The sequence below is a fragment of the Elaeis guineensis genome, chromosome 4 (genome assembly GCF_000442705.2).
Source record: "Elaeis guineensis isolate ETL-2024a chromosome 4, EG11, whole genome shotgun sequence".
Taxonomy (NCBI): Eukaryota; Viridiplantae; Streptophyta; class Magnoliopsida; order Arecales; family Arecaceae; genus Elaeis; species Elaeis guineensis.
The window spans coordinates 50,965,135-50,969,646 of NC_025996.2; the positions used below are offsets into that span (position 1 = coordinate 50,965,135).

A 4,512-nucleotide genomic window follows, 5' to 3' on the forward strand; every position below is an offset into this window, starting at 1 on the left:
CATAGTATTATATCAATTATGATTTAAAGGTTTATCATGGAATATATTGACAAATGAGCATTGCACAATGCATGTTAAACAAATCAATTTATAAAAATAAAAAATATTAATAACATTAAATGCAAAAATAAAAATATATAAGATAAATATTATAAAATCAACAAAGATAATATATAAAATAAAAAACAAAAAGGTTATCAATAATATTATTTGGTCTTGTAAAACATTATAATAATGATAATGCTAATAATATATTATTATTTAGAAATATTATTTAAATATTGTTATACTAATTTAAAATTTATATAATGTGAATATTTTAATGGAATACTGATATTATCTTAATAATATTATACTAACAATATGAATATCAATGATATTAATATTAATGCTGCTAGATTTAATATAACAATAATGGAATAATTATTAAAATAATATAATACCATATATTACAAATAGCATTATAACATATAATACATATGATATATAACAATTTTGACGAATATTATTATTTTCATATCATTTTATCAATATTATCCTTATAACAATATAATGATCTTCTATTATAATATTATACATTAATATTAATATATGGATATAATGTGATACTACAATCTATACTATTTCTAACATGATTATAATAATTATAAAAATAAAATAAAATATATTGTAGTCAACAAATTAATTATAATATTTTTACTAATTATATCCATATTGAAATATATATATAATAATATAATAATATTATCATAATAAGTGAATCCTATATAATATATTATATTATAGGATAACACTATGATTAATAATAGAACATTATATAAAAATTTAATGTGATATATAATATTAAGGATAGTCAATACTAATACAATATTATTTTTTAATTATTACTCGAATGCATATCTAGACTAGGGAAAATGGTACCCAATTAGTTAGATATAGTTTTATCCTTTTTTTATGCAATTCAATACCCATGGAAGTCACAACACTCCCATATCTATGAAAGTTACAAAACATGTGAATGAGTTGGATTGAGAACTGAGACCCTTTCTGATCTCCCAATTTCTAACGCATAAACCCCTGATCAAGAGATATAAGATTTTCTCACAGCCAAATAATTAAAATTAATAAATTTATGATTCAGATCAGCTTGTCAAGCCTAAAACATACTAGCTTTGAACTAGGTTCAGTTCAAATTGGCTAATTAGGTCAAAGATCACTAACCTTAGATGAGGCATAGTCGTGAGATCTGCAATAAATATTTTTTAAGTAATCATTATGATGTTTGAAAAATTAACATTTGGTTTTGATGCAAGATGCATCAATACAGTTTCCCCAACAGAAATAGATTTCTCTTCAAAGTTCTATAAAATAACTGAATCCCCATTTTGATCACTAAAACAGCACCATTATGGCTACAGGCAAAGCTTAAAGTTCAAAAAGGAGGGTATAATATTCAAATTTAACATAGTTGACCTTTGTCTTAAATTTTCTCTCCTATGTAGCTCTCCACTTAATCTTGGCTTGCAATACCAACAAAGAATCTCGTTTTCTGTCTAATAAAAGGAAAAAAAAAAAAAAGATTATAAGTGAGCACTCTAGCCATGGATTCTGGAAAGATAACTGGAAGACAACCATGCACCTTATAAAACAAAAGCTTGTGCAGAAACATTATGTATATATTATACACTTGCTGACAGAACCATCCATCTAAATCATCCAATTAATTCTGTAGTTTAACATTTGAAATAACCCCAAGAATTCTTGCACAAACCCAAAACAATACCAAGGATGTACTTCATCCATTCCGTACCATACATTTGTATTTGCTGGAAATCTGGATCTTCGATAACTCAGCTTGCCAGGACAATCATCAATAGAAGCTTCGAACAATTCTGATGATCAAGATGATATTTTGCCGATGCATCAAAAAAATAATGAAATAATAATAGATAGCCATGGAAGAGAAATTTGACTGCACTACGAAAGAGAAGTCCTATTTCTCTCGATAGGCGGTTCGAAATGATCATCAGACACATCATTATTTTCTACAGCTAGTTCTTGGCTTGTTTGGGTTCCACTGAAAGCATCTGATGGTATGTTGATTCCAGCAAACCCAACCATGACAGCAGCAGCTCCAATGTAATCCATGAGATAAGGGGCATTGCCAGTGAGTGAGTCAACAATGGCAGCAATCGGAACCTGAATTGTAAGACCAGCAGTTGCTACAGTGGTTGTTGTCAGATGGATGGCCTTTGCCCACAAGTAATCACTCAACACATTATCCAATAAACCTATACAAGAGGATTAAGTTAAATCAGTGGAATCAGTCTCTACTGTCTCCTGGACCATTTCAAAAGTATAGAATGATTTAGCATAATTTGAACACCGTGCGGTATTAGCCTTTCATGATGCAAAATATATTCTGGAAAATGATAATAATAATGTGATCAGCAGATTTAGTACAGCCTGTTATTAGAGGTACCCAACAAATAGTAAACCACATCAGCTAGCAAAATAGGAGCTTGGTTGGACATCTACTATAGACTCGAGCAATCCCAATCGGACTCCAAAATGGCTCCTTATGGAAGAATAAAACTTACAACCCCAAATGTAACTTTGGCTACCTGTCAGATTGTCACTTATCTCCGGTCAGGACCTGCCAGGACAGAACTGATGACAGGCATGGCCTTTTGGCTTCTGAAAAAGAGATTGACATGTTTGCTGAGTTTCAAGTGGAGCCATATGTTTTTGAGTACAGCAAGCTTATTGCTACTTACTGCTGATACACCAAGTATCACTGAGCACTGGAATATTTCAGTTCCCTATTTCAAAAGCAGATGAAGTTCTGCAGTTAACAAATTATAAGCACCGCAGATTTGTTAATGCATTGTTTCAGACAACAGACTTCCTGGTAGATAGTCATATCACACATCCATATTAGCACTAAAATCTCTAATCTATTAACTCACATTGCCACCCTCTAGAAGCACATTCCACCATGTCAAAATAAATTAAAGGAAAAAAAAAGCAGTAGCTTTCCTTATCCTTAAGGCTTGTTGTAGTTAGAGATGGAGAAGAACACAAATAGCATGGGTTCAAAATAAATTGTGATGTTCAAGGTGATACAATTGATTAGTGTTTCTCAATTAGCTGTTGCATCTTCCTTAATACCTCTATTTCTCTTTCTAGTTCACCCTTTTTTGATAATATTGAGTCCCAAAGGCAATTCCATTTAGCCACTAAAAGAAATTGCAGAGATATCCTAGAGAACCACGTTTTTGAAATCTCAAGGAAGGGATTTGGAGGCAACCAAATTTTCCAGACTTCTACAAAAGTCTTGCATGGTTGACAAGCCAATCATGTATGCTGGTTCCTCTTAGGGCATGTAACTATTGGTAATTAGCTTCTGAAAATGAATATCTTTCTTACTTCTCTTATGATGTCACTGATCTGGCAAGGCAGAGCATAGAAGAGGTCATGTCATGACAAAAGGTTATTTGGTATCATGGGATCAGCAAACGACCTACATACCATTTTAAATGGTAGACTCTGAACCAAATACCAACCAAACTGTTAGAAACTTAATTGTTTTAAGAATGACCAGCCACCTGAATAGATGGTCATTTCTTGTCATTCTTGTTTAGGTTGTTCTCATTTTCCTTTGCATCCAACAATGCTTTTGGTATCTTCTATGCAAACACTCCATCTATAGTACATCATGAGTTTGTGGAGGCATGTCATAGACATCGGCTGCCTATCATTGTACAATGTATAACTGTATATAGTTGCACTCCATAATCCAATTGTATCTAGGATTACATATGAAGCATTGTAGCTTATTATAGAATATGCATCTATCTATTGCAACTTGTGATGGAGTGTTGCATTCAAGCATACACTCCAACATATGATCAGCATATTATGGTGGTAAAACAAGAAGCAAGACAGTTGCTGCAAAAAGGGAATATGACTGATGAACCAAAGTGTAGACAGCCATTCAGCAATACCAATGATGACCTACCAAGATAATGGGCTTGAAGTGGCAAGGGTTTATGAAAATACATACAACAAAGAGTAAATTCATAAAACGAACATACACCACTATATGCCTTCCTAAATATTAGTCATAAGTTCATCTTTCATTCATGTTAAAAGAATAGACTTCATCCTTCAGGCAATCCCCAATGACTGAAATTCATAGGATTGGGGCATTCCGGTTTCCCCACAGAATGGGATGCACCACATCCAACCCCTATCCCAATGGTCGTCTTGGTCAGGCCTCTTGGTATTTCCTTTTTAATATTCATTCTTCTAACTTGCCTTAGAGGTTTTACTGTTTTATTAATTTTAAAAATATTTTTGGACTTCAAAAATAAGGAGTTAGGTTAAATTGGTTTCATTTCATGTATACTATTCATATCTATCCTCATGGTTGTTTCATATGCTTTTCCAAACCTAAATAGTAGCATTTTGGCCAGGATAATTTTAAATTAATCCTCGTTGTAGGTTTGA

General features: G+C 31.9%; 1 long non-coding RNA gene across 1 annotated transcript; it reads right to left on the reverse strand.

The window, feature by feature from the left end:
• Positions 1-1,617: 1,617 nt before the first annotated feature.
• On the reverse strand, positions 1,618-3,830 carry LOC140857523 (uncharacterized). The gene is made up of 2 exons (XR_012140972.1): positions 2,625-3,830; positions 1,618-2,291 (listed from the first exon to the last, which is right to left on the reverse strand). It is a non-coding gene; the product is annotated as an uncharacterized lncRNA (long non-coding RNA).
• Between the last annotated feature and the right edge of the window lie 682 nt (positions 3,831-4,512).